The following is a 17,760-nucleotide window of genomic DNA, read 5'->3' on the forward strand; positions in this document are numbered from 1 at the left end:
TATTGTATTAAAAATAGTACTTTATTGACTGTCTTTAGCTACTAACTTTAAAATAAATATTCTAGGATATTTCCTTGGAATATGATTCCTCCCCATAAAATATAGGCAAAAAGCTCTAGTTGTTTTAAGAGCTTCTGCTGTGCATTGTTCTTTGATCTATCACAAATCCGTAGTGCTATTTATAATGTCCCTGTTCACAGGCCCACCAACTTTGGATTTTTATAATTTTTACTTATTTTGCTAACTGCGAAGGTATATTTTTGGACTATCAAACAATTTTTCTCAAAGCATAAGATATGAAGCTTCTGTGTCAGAATCACTTGGGATGCTTATTAAATTGAAACCTAGCTTTCTTGCAGATCTACTCAAAGTCTCTCTTGAGATAGGCTCTGAAAATCCCCATGTTGAACATGCTTTCCAGGCAATTCTTAATCACTCTAAAGCTTCGGAACTATTGCCTTATAATAATCTTAATTTGTATTTCTTTAACTGAGAGTAAGGCTAAGCATAATATCCTAGACCTGTAGTTGTAGGGAATTGGTAGATTTTTACAATAGTAAATACGTTTTCAAATCCTACTCCTCTTCCCCAGATGTCTCTGTACCTCCCGGATCTAAGACAGTGTGGGTGACTACCTCTTTTAAAGTAATTTGTTGGTTGTGGTTTGACACATAATTTTTAAGAGGGCTGGATGGTAGAGAAGTCCAAATCTTAATGTTTTAGGGAATACACAAATTGCAGTCGCATCTGACAGCTGTTACAGGCATCCTATTATTATAATACCCACATAAGCTAATGTCGAAAAATGGAATGGATGGTGTAGTCATGAGATCATCAGAAATGATTGGCTGGACTTTGGCAGAAGGAATAGAAGTTTCCTGGGAGAGAAATAGGAACATAATACCCTAGTTAAATAAAATGATGACAATGAAATATAATTCTCATATTTTTATGTACAACGGCATATTTGTAGCTCATTAAGTCGATTTCAGATTGCCCATTTCTAAAATGTACTCTGTCCCCGAGACATCCCCTTCATTTTGCTTTGTTTTGTTTTGTTAATAAGATAGTATGGAAGGACTAAGGAATAAGTGTGTGTGTGGGCAGAGGGGAAGTGTTAGAAATGAAGGACATTCAGCAATGAGAAGTGATTATCTGTGGACTCAAAAAAATGCTTAAGGAGATATTGGTAAAAAAGTAGGTTCTAAAATCAATATGCAGTGCAACTCTATTGTCAGCACAGCTAAAAAGTAGTGCTTTGCTTTTATATCTCATACAATCTTTCTTCCAAAATACATCCAGACAGTAAATGTGCAGAGTTAAACCAAAATGAAAGAAGAGAGCAATGAAGTAATAAACTATTGTTTCCCAGCCTCTAAAAGCAGGAGGACACTCACTGTAAAATCAAAAGAGAAATGGGTTTATTTAGGAAGGATTTTCCAGGAGGTCATTTTGAGAAACAGGATTAAATTGTGGAGCAAGAATACAGGATGAAGATTACTTTGTTTTTACTAAGTAGAGCCTCTTATAGGGAGTGGAAACATACAGACATTTTTCTAACACCTTGTGTGGAATGACACTGGGTTAGAGGCTCTAATATCCGTTTTCTCATTTAATTTTCTTAAAACACTGGTGAGCAAACAATATCATCCACATTTACAGGTTCCAAACAAGGCACAAAATTTGAAGTATTTGGGAAATGTGCATGTGTAGAGAGACTCTTAACCCAATCCTTTCAATTCCTTACTATATCCCACACCCAGATTAGTCTTTGTTTTTTCATCCTCAGAGACTGTTACTATTACTAATAACTAGCATAGTATTAGATATATAATATGTTCATTTTATAACTTAATTTTTCATCAATATCTTTTTACCTCATTAAAAATTTTCTACCACATTTTAATGAATCTATTGTATTCCTATACAGGTACCATAACTTGTTTAAGGATTTTAAATATAGAATTAGTAGGAACTCAGTGGAAAAGCATTTTCCTGAACTGAGGATAAGCATCTCTTTTTCTGAATCTGTGTCCTCTATGGCTAACCTGGGCTGGACTGTGGACTCATTATGCAGCATTTCAGTTTGCCCATCTCTAAAATAGCCGTTGACTCTTCCTTTCCCTCCAAGAGGTGTGGTGATGCTTCATAGCCATATTACCAGGCAAGCCATAAAAATTGAGACCTATAAATTACAGTGATTTTGACTTATACAATTTTAAAGGTAGAATGGATTTGAGAAATTATCTAGACTACAACCTCATTTTATAGAAAAGATGACTGAGGCCCAGGGAATTTATATGCCTTGTTTAGGGTTGCGAGAGTAGACCCAGGATTAGAATTTGGTTCTGAAATCCTTGTTTGATGCTCGTTCTATTTTATCACCACTGCTTTCCAAAGAGATGACTTTTCTGAACAGTGAAATAATAATAATCAGGCCTGGTATTTGTATTTTCAAAATCACTGTCTTCTCTGACTGAGTTTTTTTAACAACCCTCTAAGGTAAACCTCATGATCCTCCTATAAAATAGGGCAAGGAGAGATAAAAAATAAATGTGCTGAGGCAACATGGATAGTTACATAGGTGGGGCAACTCATGAAAGGGACATCTTTTATGCTGAGTACTATGCTAAGTCGTTCATGTGCATCACCTTGTTTCAACCTCCCCGAGTGAGATACTATTACTGGCCCCATTTTACAGATGAAGAAACAAACGTAGGTGAGATTGTCGTCACCCATCTAGGACACAACATAACTGGGATTTGAATCTGTGTTGCCTGACTTCAAAGTCCACACTCTTAATCACTTTATCATGTGGAATTCATGCTAGTTCAAATTTCTCATTCAATTCTTTACTCCCTCATCAAACAATTGTAAAGATTCATTTTCTGCCAGGCTCCATGCCAGGTGCTAAGAAGAAAAATGACAGCAAATAAGACATGGTTTCGGGCCCAGGAGAGAGAATTTGATATGTAAAAATATAATACTATGCTACAGGAACTTTGATAGAAGAATACACAAGGTCAGGGAGTGGGTGAAATTTAATTTATACACTGATTCCTTATCATGGAATGCCTTTTCCAGAAATCTATCTTAAAGGGTGAGCTTGCGTGGGCCTGAAGCTTTGACCCCCAAGATGAAGTCTGGTCTCTGTGATGAGAACTCTCTTCCTGGCCTGCAGATGGCAGCCTGCGCACTGTGCCCTTACATGATGAAGATCTCTCTCTCTCTCTCTCTCTCTCTCTCTCTCTCTCTCTCCTGCTTCTTATAAAGCCACTGATTCCATCATGAGGGCCATACTCTCATGATCTCATCTAACCCTTAGTGCCTCTGCAAGGCTCCATCTCCAAATATCACATAGCGGGTAAAGGTTTTGACACATGAATTTGGGGTGGGGTATCTAATTCAGTTCACAGCAGTGGAATTGTGCAATCAATATCAGTATGAAATGAAGAGTATGCTCACACATTTATTATTCTGTTTAAGCCTGAGGAAACCACATTATCTTCCATGTTTATGTTTTGTACCTTTATGTATTTTTATTTTTACAATGATGTCTCTGAGAAGTTTGAATAAGAAATTCCGTTATTTGCTTAGGAGCTAAAATGAGTGACATGGAAAAATTGGCAACAATAAAAAAGTGAGGAATCATACCCCTCTGGTATGTGTTGCAAATGAGAAATTTGTGCCCAAAACCTTGGAACCAAATTAAGAATTAGCATAAAAGTTAAATACTGAAGTCATGCCTTAAAGCTGCTAGTACCACGTGACAATGTTGGTTTAATTTTGGGACATGTTTGCAGCTAAAGTTAAGATTTTATTACAGTGAGTGGAATAATAAAAATAATCAGAGTAAGAGACCAGTGAACAACTGAAATCAAATGTTTGCAGTGAACAACTATTTGGAGATCACAAATAATGATATTGTGATTTTCTAGAAAATGCAGTATCTTATTTTCTAGGCAGAGCAAAAGCAGTTTTGAATAATAAAGAATGATGGATTTAGACTTAGTGTTTGAATTCTACCAGCTCCATACAGGCTGATAAATCACTAACTCCTCTGAATTTTCTCATATGTAAAATGAACATTTTTCTTTCTTTGCTTTCCTTCCTTCCTTCCAATTACTTATTAAGGATCTGTTATGCATCCATTGAAGACACCTATGCTAAGTAAAAAACTCCCAAAGCTGAAAAAAACTTTCTCATAAGATGGTTTACATAAGAATTTATATGCAAAAGGACTGTAAAAGTGTTCAACATTTTATTAAGTACTTTTCCCTTTGGAGTAGACTTCTGATTTTAAGATTAATGAGCCATGGGAGTTTTATTCATACCCTTATTAAAGGAAATAAGATTAGTGACTTAGGTAAGTTGAAAACGGAGTTCATTAAACCAAATGATTTTGTATAGTTCTTCAAGTCCTCTACAGTTTCAGAACAATTAAAATAAGCAAGTAATACTAATTATGCATTCTGAATTTTAGAAAAAGTCCTTCATATGCCTCATCCAGCCTTACCGTGAATTGTGAATGTTACCATAAAATTGACTGAGCCACAGAGGGTTTGATGGTACGGCAGGTCAATAGCAAAATGATCAAAAGGACACACATTTTGCTCTCTCACTCTCAGCACCAGTACATGACGTTAATTGCATGCCTCCCAGGCATTGCCACGCCAGTCACTGGACTTTTGGGTCCTGGGCACTGAGCTCTCAGGGTGACTGTGATCATGGCGATGCATAAGCTTATATCTTTTCCAGCCCTGTCTCCATTATTGCTCTTCGCGGTCACCTGATTGAGTATATTGGATAAGAAAAGAGAGCATGATGAAATGACTAAAAGAAATCACATCTTCCAGTTTCCTTTGAGAAGACTCTTGAGAAATGGAGGGAGAAAGTGACTCTTTGCTTATTAATATGTATTTTCCTTAAATGCCTCAGAAATGAGTGCTGCTTCTGAATCACTAAAGCCAATTACATCAATCTGTCATAAAAAGTTCTAAAACACGTCTCTTCCCCACAAACACAAAGGGACATATCCCAAATGTATACTATAAAAGCTTCTCTCTCATAGTAGAGTTGTTTAGACTTAAGAGTTACGTAAATTGAATTTCAAATTAAACAGGGCTACTAGTAATTGCTTAAAATGGGATTTCTGAGGTTGGCAATGCTGTGTACCACGTTTACAAGGTCTGAGCTTGTCTTTGACATTTTGACTACTGTTTTTTTTTTGAGGTGATCCATGGGCAAAAATCATGTTATATAAATCCATGTTTATTTCATTCAGGTTTTAACAATTCAGGAGGCACAAACACTTCTAATGTGATCATTTTCTCAAACTACTCAGCCCAATATTCAAAATTATGAGATCTGGCTTATTTACTAGTGAGTTTGGATCATTCTTGGAACTGTATTGGGAAAAGAGAGGCCTGAAAAAACTAAGTTCGGTGTAAGTGGAAAACCGGAAAAAGTAAGACTTTTTGTTTGTTTACTAGCTTTTTGTATCAAGTTTTGGATTTAAAAAACCCCAGCTGTGTAAAAGAATTCCATTTTAAGCAAACATCTTCATGATTGATAGCAGTCTCGGGAGGACGAATCAGTGCAATTCTCTGAGCAATTGGTTTGTTTTTATCGCAATGGATTCGGTGTACTTTATAACTGATGTTTCCTTCTGCATTTTATCTGCTAGAAAGATTAGAGCCCAAATTCACAGCTCACTTTTTGCAAATGTATCAGACTTTATCGCAAGCACTTTGAATACAAATATCTCTCCTAATTCTATCTTTTCTTCCTTTACCTGATTTATCCCACTTATAACAAATATATTTTATCTCGTTGCATTGTATCTTTTTTGAATTTTCTTAAGCATTTTTCTTGGAATGAGGTAGAGTGCAATATCATGCAAGATAATAACAGTTCATAATAATGTTAGCAGGGTCAGTGAAAGCAGAGGAAATGACAAATATTAATATTCAAAACCAAGGTGCCATTAGGTAAGCCTAAAATAAATTACTTCAAGCTGTAGTTTAGAAAAATAAAGTTCTGCGAGTTTCTTGTTCAGTTAATTCTAAAGTACATTAAAATTCAAGCTTACACAGGATGAGAGAAAGGATGGGGAATTCTTCTATTTATTTTTTTAAAACCTCTACATCAAAGAGTGGGGAATTCAATTTTCTGTAGACTTTGCCTGATGGCTGCTTATTTTCCCTGTTGGCAATTGCTGCTTTTGAAGATTTGGGGGCCAGGACAAGCCTGGTAATTATTAGTCTGTGCCATTCTGGCCGTACCAGTTGTTAAACTATTGAAAACGATTGAAAAACTTTTATTCCTGTTGGTTGAGAAGCTTTACTCGAACCCTCTAACCTGCTGGTATCATCCTGTCATTTGAGCCCTTTGGGCCACCCTTTTACATCTGTGGGCCTTGCCAGCAATTCATCAACTAAAGCGTTCATGCCCGGTACAATAGTGGACTCCACATCCTGTTCCACTCTGATTGGGCAGAACCCCGACATAATGATTTTAAATATTTTGAATATCATCCTTGGGCTAAGTCTACACATGGAAACCAAGTAGAATCTTGTATAATTAACTGGTAAATTGGAATGCCAAAATGGTAAAATGTAAACTCCAGATCCTCCCCCTTGGGGTGGGGGAAGGTCTGAAAGTTGGAGGGAATACTTAAAATGGTTTTGGATAAAACCTTTAACCAATTGAATATTCAGACAGTAAGCGTGTTTGAGTTTTTACTATGTCTTTATCATTGTGCCAGGCATTTTAAAGGCTATGAAGAAATGTAATAATACCTGGTTGGGGAGGTGACAATATGCCTGTGACAAGATAATTGCCAACCCAGACAAATAATACATGTTGTAGACTTCAGAAGATGAAGAGAACACTGACTGAGTATAATTAAGAAGATTTATTGGGGGAGGTAGGACTTGATCTGAGTCTTTTTTAACAATTACATTTATTTTATTTATTTTAAGGATATTTAAGGAATTGGCTCACATGATGGGGGCCAGGGTCTGGGGGCTGCTGCAAAGTCAGAAATTTGTAGGCCTGGTCAGCCACCTGGGAACTCTTGCTGCAGCTCTTAACCTGATTCCAAATTCCTCAGGGCAGCAGGCTGAAAATTCAGGCAGAATTTCTGTGTTGCAGTCCGAGGCCCAATTGCTTTTACTTCCAGAAACTTATCTTTGCTCTTAAAATCTTCTGATTTAAAAGTTACTCATATCTAAAAATCACCTTCACAGCAACATTAGACTGGTATTTGACTAAACAACTGAGCACCATAGCCTAGCCAAGCTGACATATAAAATTAATCATTACAGAGGGTTTCTACTCTGAGCCACTCCCTCCTCCTCCACCCTTTGGCCCTTCTAGTGGGTTAAAATGGATTCTTCACCCTAAGATTAGGAAGAGGTATGTTGGGAACAGTGCCCTTAATTATCATTAAATATTAAGGAGCTTTGCAATGTAGTTCAGAAAATGTAGGAAGAGAAAATTTTTCACAAGAAATGGAAATGAAACTAAGTTGCTAAAAAGAAGTGTGGGTGGTTGGAAGGAAACGAATCTCTATTGTGGAGAAATGTGTTTAACTTAAAGGACATTAGAGGGAAACAAACCATCACTCAAAATGGGTCTTCCCCCCAACCCCAGCCACCACCACATTGTTCCCCATTCATGGGACCAGAACTCACCCTCTCCTCCCCACAGCCCCCTGCGGAGCCAGCAGGAAGTAGGCCACAGAGATCAGTCATCAATCTGCATGGACACCCCAGACTGGAACCCAGCCAAAGAAAGGAAGTGCTGGATGCACAAGGGCTTTGCTTTTTCTGTAGGCAGGGGAAATTCCCAGGGAAAAAGAGATGAAGCCAGGACACCAGAGAAAGAAAGAGTTGAAAGAAAATGGAGGAGGAGGCAGGAACATGGTGGTCCAAGCTGGAAATCCATGCACAGCCCAGAAGCATCCACGTGGAAGATGGCATCAGACAGCTCAGTAGCAAGGCTTTACCCCTCAAGTGGAGGAGGGAGCTGGGCAACTAGATGAGGGGCATAACACCAGATTCCTGAGTAAAAATCTGCTTAAACCTTCCTCCTGGCCCAGCAGGGGTACTCGTTAGGAACAACAGGCAGAAGAGAGATGGCACCCCCCTTCTCGGCAGCGCCATTGGGCAGAGAGAAGCATCAAACTATAGCAAACAGTTCCACTTGATCTGAGTCAAAAAGAATGAGAAAGATTCACAAAAGTGAAGATAAAAAAGTTCATTCCACTCCACAGAATCAAAGCTAAGGATCCTGTACTACTGTCTTTACATGTGGTAGAATGATAGAAAAAAACCTAACAATGGGAATCAGATTTGAGTCCACATCTCAACTTTGCCACGTGCTAGAAGTGGGATATTTGGAAGATGACGTAATCCTTATGAACCTCAGTTCAGCATTATTGTGAGGATGTAATAATATTGTTGATTGTAATTTAATTGGCGATAATGTGATTATGCACATAATTGATTTGCCACGTATCTATCAAATTAAGACCTCCAATGTTTGCTTTTGGCCTACATCCTTGTACGATATCAGCTCTGGGTTCACAGACATGTGGGTCTCCAGAGTGGCCATGGTGGCCTAATGCATTGGCAAAAGCTTTTAGGAAAAGCAGTAATTGCCCTCCGGAAGGTCACTTTTAGGTTGGCTTTGAATTCATAGGCTAATCACACAAGATTCCATTTTTGCTTAAATGAAGAAATGTAACTAGTGACCCATATTTTTAACAAAGTTATGGAGGTGCTGATTAAATTCCCTTATTTTGTATTGAGCTATGCTCCTGTTTAGGTAGGACGACCTGATTTTGAGTACAGGTCTCCAAAACCAGAATTCTACACTGTCTGAGCAAGCTTAAGGGAAAGTCAAACCTGTGTTAATACCCACATGTTAATACCCACATGTTAATACCTGTTAATATAAAATGAGACTAAATTAAACTGCAAAGAGCCATCACATGTAATTGTTCTTACAAAGATGAAGAAGAATCTGTTTTCTACAGGATGTAAACAAGAGACCTCTTTGTAACACATAGTATGTTAACGAACGTCTGTTCAGAGATGACATTATAATGCTATTTCTTAGGATAGGTCTTGTCATATTGCATTTGTAAGTATTTGTTGGGTGGAGAGTATGGATAAATGCCACAGAGCTTTATCCTTGGGCTATGGGGTTTGAGGTAAACGTGAGGTCTTTTGCATGGCATTTGGTTTTCTATTTTGCATTGGTTTCTGACTGAGCGTGGAAACTGAAAATTCCCAAATGGAATTGCTGGATTCTATGGTAGTTTTATTTTTAATATTTTGAGGAACCTCTATACTGTTTTCTGTAGTGGCTGTACCAGTTTATAATCCCACCAACAGTGCATGAGAGTTCCCAAGAGCCAAGATAAGAGATGGAAGCAACCTAGGTGTCCATCAATATACAAATGGATAAAGAAGATGTAATACACACACACACACACACACACACACACACACACACACACACAATGGAATATTACTCAGAAATAAAAAAGAATAAAATCTTATAATTTTAGACAATATGGATGGACCTAAAGGGTACTATGCTAAGTAAAATAAGTCAGAGAAAGATAAATACCAGATAATTTCACTTATATATAAATTAAAAGAAAACAAGACCAATGAACAAACAAAACAAACAGAAGCAGACTCATAGATATAGAAAACAAACTGACATTTGACAGATGGGAGGGGGGAGGGAGACGTGTGAAGGGGAATAAGCGGTACAAACTTCCCAGTGATAAAATAAATAAGGCATGGGGATGTAAGGTACAGTACAGGGAATATAGTCAATAATATCATAGTAACTTAGCACAGTGACAGATGGGTATTAGACTTATGCTGATCACATAGTAAGGTATATAAATGTCAAATCACTATATTGTACACCTGAAATTAGCATAATATTATATGCCAACTACACTTTAATAAAAATTTTTAAAAGTAAAATAAAAAGTAATAAAGGGAGTAATAGATTCCTTCCCTCCTCTGCTTATGAGATTCAAAATAATAGTCATGAACTTTCTGCTTTAATGTTCCTCATTTCAATTCACTTCGACTACCACTGATTTTTTTCACACATTCTCTTATTTTTATTTCTATGTCAGGATATACTCAGGAAACCGAAAACACTAGGATATGTCTCAAGATAATTTAATATAGGGAACTGGTTAAACAGGTGTTGGAGGATTGAAAAAAGGGAAAAATCAAATAGGTAGAGATAATGACCGCAGGATACACCCATCTCTCTAAAGCCAGGGACATACGGAAATCTAATGTTTGGGGGAGCAGTCTCACAGAGCTGGGACTGAGGATGGGGTGCTGTCTGGACTGCTTCTCAGGAGAGCCTGAGAAGGAGCTTGTGACTCACGACTTCTCAGGAAAGGGGCCAGGCTGCTGCCACACCTCAGTAGCTCAAGAAGAAGCCCTGTGATGATGGCGATCAGACAGCTAGGAAGAAGATGGTGCCCACTGATGCTGGCACCTGGCAGCATGGAGGAAGGCCTTTGTGAAGCTGGGGCTCAGCACTTGAGTTTAGGGAGCTACCTGCCTAGTGTTCTGGGGAAAGGGTGGTTACCCTGGTTCAGAGAGTGCCTTAGGAAGCCAGAGACTGGACCCCACAAGAAGAGGAAATAACCTTCCCCCCTTCTGTATTCTTTCAGTCTCCCTCCAGCACCCTCTATCTGCAGAAACTAACAGGAAGCAACTGGCAAAGAAGAAATACGTTTTGCAGATTTCTACCCTGTTTCCAAAAACAAAGTAAGAGAAGGATGAATTTAGAACTGAGAGAAAATGGCCTGGAAAATTACTTTTAAAAACTCATTTTTCTTACTTTGAGTGAGAAACTCAAATAAAGGCGGATCAATTTCAATTATATTTCCAAAGAAGGATTAAATTTCTAATATGAATGTCTGCCTAATTATCCATATGTAGCTGCACAGGAAGAGTTTCTCCAGCCATCTTTATCTATTTTACTTGGGTTTTCTTGTTGTTTACCTTTCCTGTAAATCAAATTTTCTCTATCTTGAAGATTATAAATGTCTTCTTTGGAGACTTCTTCACGTCTCAAATGTATTCCCTCTAGTGTCTAATTTCATGCAATACAGAATATTAGAGAGCAACTTAACTACTAAAACACAAATTATCAACATAGAATACTGCAGACTAACTCGCTTGGGAAGTCAAAACTGAAGTAAAATTAACACCACTGACCTCATTCAAAACTTTCCTTGTCAGAGTGCTAGTGAGGAAAAGAAAAACATATTGATGTCAAAATATAGCCTTCTCTGTTTGAACGAAAGTGACAGAACATATTTTCATGTAATTGCCTTGATTTTCTCCTTTGTAGTGGAGGAAAATACTAGCTGAAAATTCTTGTGTTGGGTATGCAAAGAAAGAAAACTGCCATTTTCCAAAATTTTCTAGGGTTTTCTGGATTGAGGACCATTAAGACAGGTAAAAGATGAGGAATGCAATTTCCTGATCTTGAAAATGCCTTTTTTTTTTTTTTTTTTGGTACAAAATTAAGAGAACTGATCTGGGAATTTCTGTTGCCTATTTCTAATCTTGGCTCTGCCATGAAAAGCTGAGACCATTTGCAAGTAGCTCTTTAAGCCTTAGGTTTCCCTTATGTGAAAGGGAAGGTGGGCGCTGATCACTAAGGTTTTTCAGTTTTAATAGTCTGAGCAGAACAAGCCATTCTAGAATGTTCTTTCCCCCTCTCTTTTTCAGAAGTAGGGGCTTTGGCAAAAAGAGGAGGTAAGGAAATGTAATGCCTGATTCTGATGATTATTATAGCTTCAATGTTTGTTTTCTCTCTTCTTTCTGAGTTTCAATGGACTATGGAGTTGAAAGTCATTGTAACATTTTAGAGTCAGACTGTGATTCAAATTCCAATTATGTCTTATACATTGTGATCTTTGATATTACATGATATCTCTGAGCCAAAGTGTCTCATCTATGAAAGAGGAATAATAAAACACATCCCAAATCGTTTTTGAGGAACATATGAGATAATAGATGGAAGGCCGCCAACATAATCCTTCATACCAATAAGAAAATGGTTAATAGCAGTTGCCAACTAATAGTCTTGCTTGTGCTTCTCTGGTATACTGACATGCAATGCAATCAAAGCTATTCTTGCCTTCTCACTTCCATGCTGGGGGTGGGGGGGTGCATTTGGCTGACTCACATAGAATGAATGCAGCCCAAAGCATGCATAGGTGCTGCTACATTGATGCTAGCCTAGATTTCTGTTTGCATCTGTGTATGTGCAGAACTATGCAAATGCACGTGCCCATCGTGGAGAGCTGGCAAGGGGCTTTTCCTACTCTGTTATCTTTCATCTCTTAGTATGTAAGAATTTGATAGGACTTTTCTATTTCTGTCTTAGAACGAAAGATAAACTCAAATTCTTCTTAAAAGTCAGGCCAGCTAGTCACGTATGATATAAGGATAGAGGAAAGAAATTACTGACACTGTCAGTGTGGAGACTGGTGGGGCTGTGGAAAAAATCATGGGGGTTTAGGACTAAGACATTGGTTCTGCCTCTTCTGTACCACATCTTCAAACAACACGAAAGCATATGATGATTTAATGACCTACTGATGCAGCTTCATTATCAGTTGGCTTCTTTTTCCTTTCTTTTCTTTTTTTTTTTTTTTTTTTAAATTAACTTCTAGTAATAGCATTCCTTAAAAATTTAGGAATCTAAGACCAAGAAAGTTCAAACGTCCTATTTTAGGACACAAGTGACTTTCAATGACACAAGAATGCAAAGTAACCCTGAATTTATTTTTCGATTTCTGACTGATGGTTTAACTTTCTTGAGGGGTGTGATGTCTGCCCCAGCCACCTTTGTTATGGGCCCCTGGGTGCCATGTAACTTGTGCCGTCTTGGTAAAGCCCCTTCCCATGGTGGTACCAGGCTCTGTGACAGCGGGCACCTGTATCAGAGGCTGCTGTTCTGCTCGCTGCTCACCTCCTTGTTTTTTCACAGTGCCATGTCTCCTATCCCCACCCCCATTTATTCTGAATCCTTCAGCAGCTCAGCACAGCAAGCTTGACAGGACCTGTCTTCCTTGACTGTTAATTTCACAGCCGGATGAGTAGAAAGGTAATTTATATGGGTCAGTCAGATTTAAAATGCTGCTGCGTCTCCTGACGAGGTGGAATGAGAGGATTTAAAAGAATTATTAGTGTGGTCCAGAGCGGCAGTCTGAGGTCTCTCCGACACAGTCCTATACATTTTCCATTTGGTACATGCCCCACGTGGCCTCCACATGTTGACTGTGGATTACAACCAAGATGAGAAGGAAGCCACTGGGGGAAGATTTTTGTTTTCATTTATTTTTAATTAATTGCAAACTTCCTCTTTCATTTGGCTTGCCACGCTCTGCAGATCCTGGTGACACAGGAGCTCTGCCAGCATTAGGAGGTACTGTGCCGAACTGAGAGAAGCTTAAAAGTACCAGCCAGCTGCTTTGTGCTCAATCCTCAGGGAAGATTTGAAATAAATTTGCATGCTTGGAATTCGCCTTTAAAACGATCCAACTGATGTTGCTGAAATTCATGTTTCTCCTTCCTTAATTTGCTCCTTAAGTTATAGTATTTATAATTATGAATCATTATTCAAAATATAGTTGTTAACTTTTTGGTGGGTAAATACAGTGTCTAAAGGTACTTTAAGGTGAAAGTCCACGGAGAGTTTTTCTTGCCCTCTTGGGATTTACTAAAGAGTGTGTGTGTGCGTGTGTGTATATGTGGTGTGTATTCAAAACTATATGGTGATAAATTGGAAAGCTTTAATCGAAAGAATAAAATTTTACAAAAACTACACAGAACATCAACAGTTTTATAAGTGTTAAATAAATTGAATTAGTAGTTAAAAATAAACCCAGAGGAAATTAATCAGACACAGAGGGTCTTACAGCAAGTTCTATGCCCTTAAAAAAGGTATAATTAGTTTTTTCAATACAGACTCTTATAGAGAGTAGGAAAAAGAAAATGTTCTACCACTCATTTCATGAGGACAGTAAACTTTGAAAACAAAACTTGTGAGAACTGTAGTTCCACAGAGGAAAACTGCTGGTTATGGTTACTAGTGAAAAAATGCAAAATCATAACTAAATATATATAAAAAAATTAATCCAACAATATATTAAAATACATGGTATGACTAAGGCTCATTTTAGAAATACCAAGATGGTTTAACAGTAGACAAAACTGTTAATTTTATTCACCATATGAACAAATTGAAGAAGAAAACATAAATAACAGATTCACAAAAATCATTTGATAAAATTTAGTACTAATTTAGGGTGAAAAACAAAGCAATCCATCCATTCATACTAAAAGTGGAAGAGGAAGATACTTCCTTAATCTGACATAGATGATCCACCACAAAACTTACAGCAAATGTCATACTTAATGGGAAATCATTAAAGGCTCCATTTAAATCTCTTGAAAATAATGCCTGCTATCGCCACTTCCTTTTAATATTGTGCTAAAGATCTTAGCCAATCAGTAAGACAAATTAATTACTTAAACATTTATAAGTGTGAAAAGATCAGAAAGAAAGAGCAAAATAATCATTATTCCTGATGATATGATTGTCTACATGGAAAAATATAAGAAAATCTGTAAACTATTAGTACGAGTAATCATTCAGCTGGATTCCTGAATGGAAGACCAATGTACAAAATCAAGAGTGTGCCTTTATGCCCTTCATAAAATGTAGTAAATGTACATAAAGCTAAACCTAACAAAATAAGTACAATAATTTTATGAAGAAAATTACAAAATTCTACTGAATGACCTAAAAAAGAGTTAAAACCATGGAGAGAAGACGTGAAAAGTTTGGAAGACTTAACACAATTAAGGATGGCAATACTCTAAATAATTTATGAAGTCAATTTAATTTCACAGAATTTTATAAAATCATTTCAAATGTCCTACAAAAATTAAAAGCTACAAGAATGGCCTAAAATAATTTTATAGGAAGAGATGGGGAATGAGGTGCAGAAGGAGAAGCTAAACAAGAGACCCACCGAGAGTAAAATTTCCTATATAATCATATTAAATGAAGCAGTATTATTAACGTGAGGAGAAACAAATAGCTCAATGGAAGACAACTGAGTGCCTAGAAACAGACCCATTTCCATGTGGGAACTCTGTGTAGAGTGGCCTTACAAATCCATGGGGAAAGTTAGGTTGGTCAGTAAACAGTGCTAAGAACTGGCTATCTGTAGAGAAAATGATGCTTGACTCCTACTGTATACTATATAGAAAAATGAACTGCAGATGGATTAAACACTAAATGTACAAAGGAAAACTTTAAATTTTTCTAGACAGAATATAGGATAATATTTTATAATGTCAAATAAGAAGCATTCTTAACAAATAAAAATTACAAAATAAAATAGTAATAAATTTGACTTCATTAAATTAAGCTATGCATGACAAAATATACCATAAACAGAGCAAAAAAGCAATCCACGCTGAGAAAGGATATTTTCCATTTATATAAGTGATAAAAAAAAATAGTACTCAGAATCCAGACTTCTATAAATCACTAAGGAAAAGAAGACAACCCATTAGAAAATGGGAAAAGAATATGAAAAAAACAGAAGGAGAAATTGGAATGTTTAATACATGCATGAAAATATACCCTATTTCACAGACGCATAGGTAATATACTAGGAGCGATAAAAAAATATGGTGAATGTTTAAATTAAAAAAAATCATTATAGTAAAAGACACATTGCCATTAAACCCCCCCTCGCTTTAAACACGCTTATCCCCTCGTTCTTGCCACTTTCTGAAGCAGTTCTGAAAGTCCTCTTTCGTGTGTGTCTTTACGAGTAGTTGACGCCGTGGTGGTTCCTCGATGTCCTGAATCGATTCAAAACGTTTACCTTTCATGATCATTTTGCCTTTAGGGAAGAGCCAGAAGTTGCATGGTGCCAGGTCTGGTGAATAAGGTGGATGAGGACAAACTGTAATGTTTTTATTTGAAAGAAATTGCCATACCAGAAGCAATGTGTGACACAGAGCGTTATCATGATGGAGGATGAAACTGTTTGCCCATTTCATGTTAATGCCTTGTTTGGGATCCATGATTTGCCGCACACTTTAAAACTTACCTTCTCTCAACCATAGTTCACACCTGACTGACTGCACTGAACAAGTTGAAACTTGTTACACACTGTTACTAAGGTTTGATGCACTGCTTTGCTTATTGAAGATCCCTGCCTTTCCATTGGATGGCACTAGACAGCAGCATTCACCATATATTTTGATCACACCTCATAAGTGAAAATAATATGAGATACCATTTCATCCCCAAGAGATAAGAACGACAAGTTTGATATCATCAAATGTTGGTAAGGATGTAGGGAAACAGGATTCAGGTAATGCTAGCAGGAGGATGAATTGGCACAACCACTTTGGAAGATAATATTTCATTATTAGTATGCATGGAAAAACATGCATACTAAAATCCTAAAATTCTATTTCTAGTTATACCTTAGAAAATCTCTAACACATTTGCACAAGGGGGTCATACACCAAGATTTCACTGCAGCACTGTTTACAAAAATGAAAAAATAAAAACAGTGTAAGAGTCTCCAGTAGGAGACTGGAAAGATAAGCTCAGTTTATTTATACAATGAATATTGTACAGCTGTTATGAAGTAACTAGATCTGTACACATCAATACGAAAAAAAACCTCATGAATGGTATGTTATGAAAAACAAGTTGTGAAACGATACATGCAATGGTAGTATCATTTATAGAAACTTTAAAAACGTGTCAGTAGTATGCATTATTTATGCATACATACATATGTGGTAAAATAGAATAAATTAGTAGGCAAAGATACATACATACTTGATCAGAGTACTTGTTACTTGAAGAAGAGGGTGGCAGGAAGGTACATTTCTGGTGGAGCTTTATCTGTGCCTGTATATTTTCTTTCTTAAAAAAATTGAAAACGGGTGGCTAGTTAGCTCAGTTGGTTAGATTGTGCTGCTAATAATTCCAAGGTTGCTATTTCGATCCCCGCATGGGCCACTGTGAGCTGCGCCCTCCATTAAAAAAAAAAATTTTGAAAACAGCAAAGAGATATATGTGTATGAGACAAACATGATAACACAATGTTTTGAATATAGTGAGTGGATATGTGATTATTATGCTTTCTCTGTATTTCTCTATTTGAAATATTTCATAATTGGAACCAAAAATTTAAAAAGATAGTCAAAACATTTTATATATTTCAGGTACAGCTAAGAGCCTCACTCTTCCTGTGGATGTTTTAATATGCCTCCGTTCCCCAACATACCATCAGTCTTTGAAAATCATCGATATGCATAGGACGGAATTGTTACCTGCCAGTATTTTGTTACAATTTACTACTTGTAGTTTTTGTTATCAAAGCAATAGCATTTTCATTTTCCCAATTTCAAAGTATATTCCACTAATTATGCTTTTTAAATGTGAATGTGCCTTTTGGATATATATATATATATATATATATATATATATATATATATATATATGCTCTCTCCAATCCCATCTCGTTTTGCCCAATTATGAATCACAGATAAAAAGAATTAGTACAGCACTTATTATTTTTTTTATTTTTCTGGAAAGCTGCTTAACAGAGAGTCTGCAAGATAAAGGGCAAGTGTCAGAATT

Source organism: Rhinolophus sinicus, chromosome 4 (genome assembly GCF_057876585.1).
Source record: "Rhinolophus sinicus isolate RSI-liver-muscle chromosome 4, RSI-T2T, whole genome shotgun sequence".
NCBI lineage: Eukaryota > Metazoa > Chordata > Mammalia > Chiroptera > Rhinolophidae > Rhinolophus > Rhinolophus sinicus.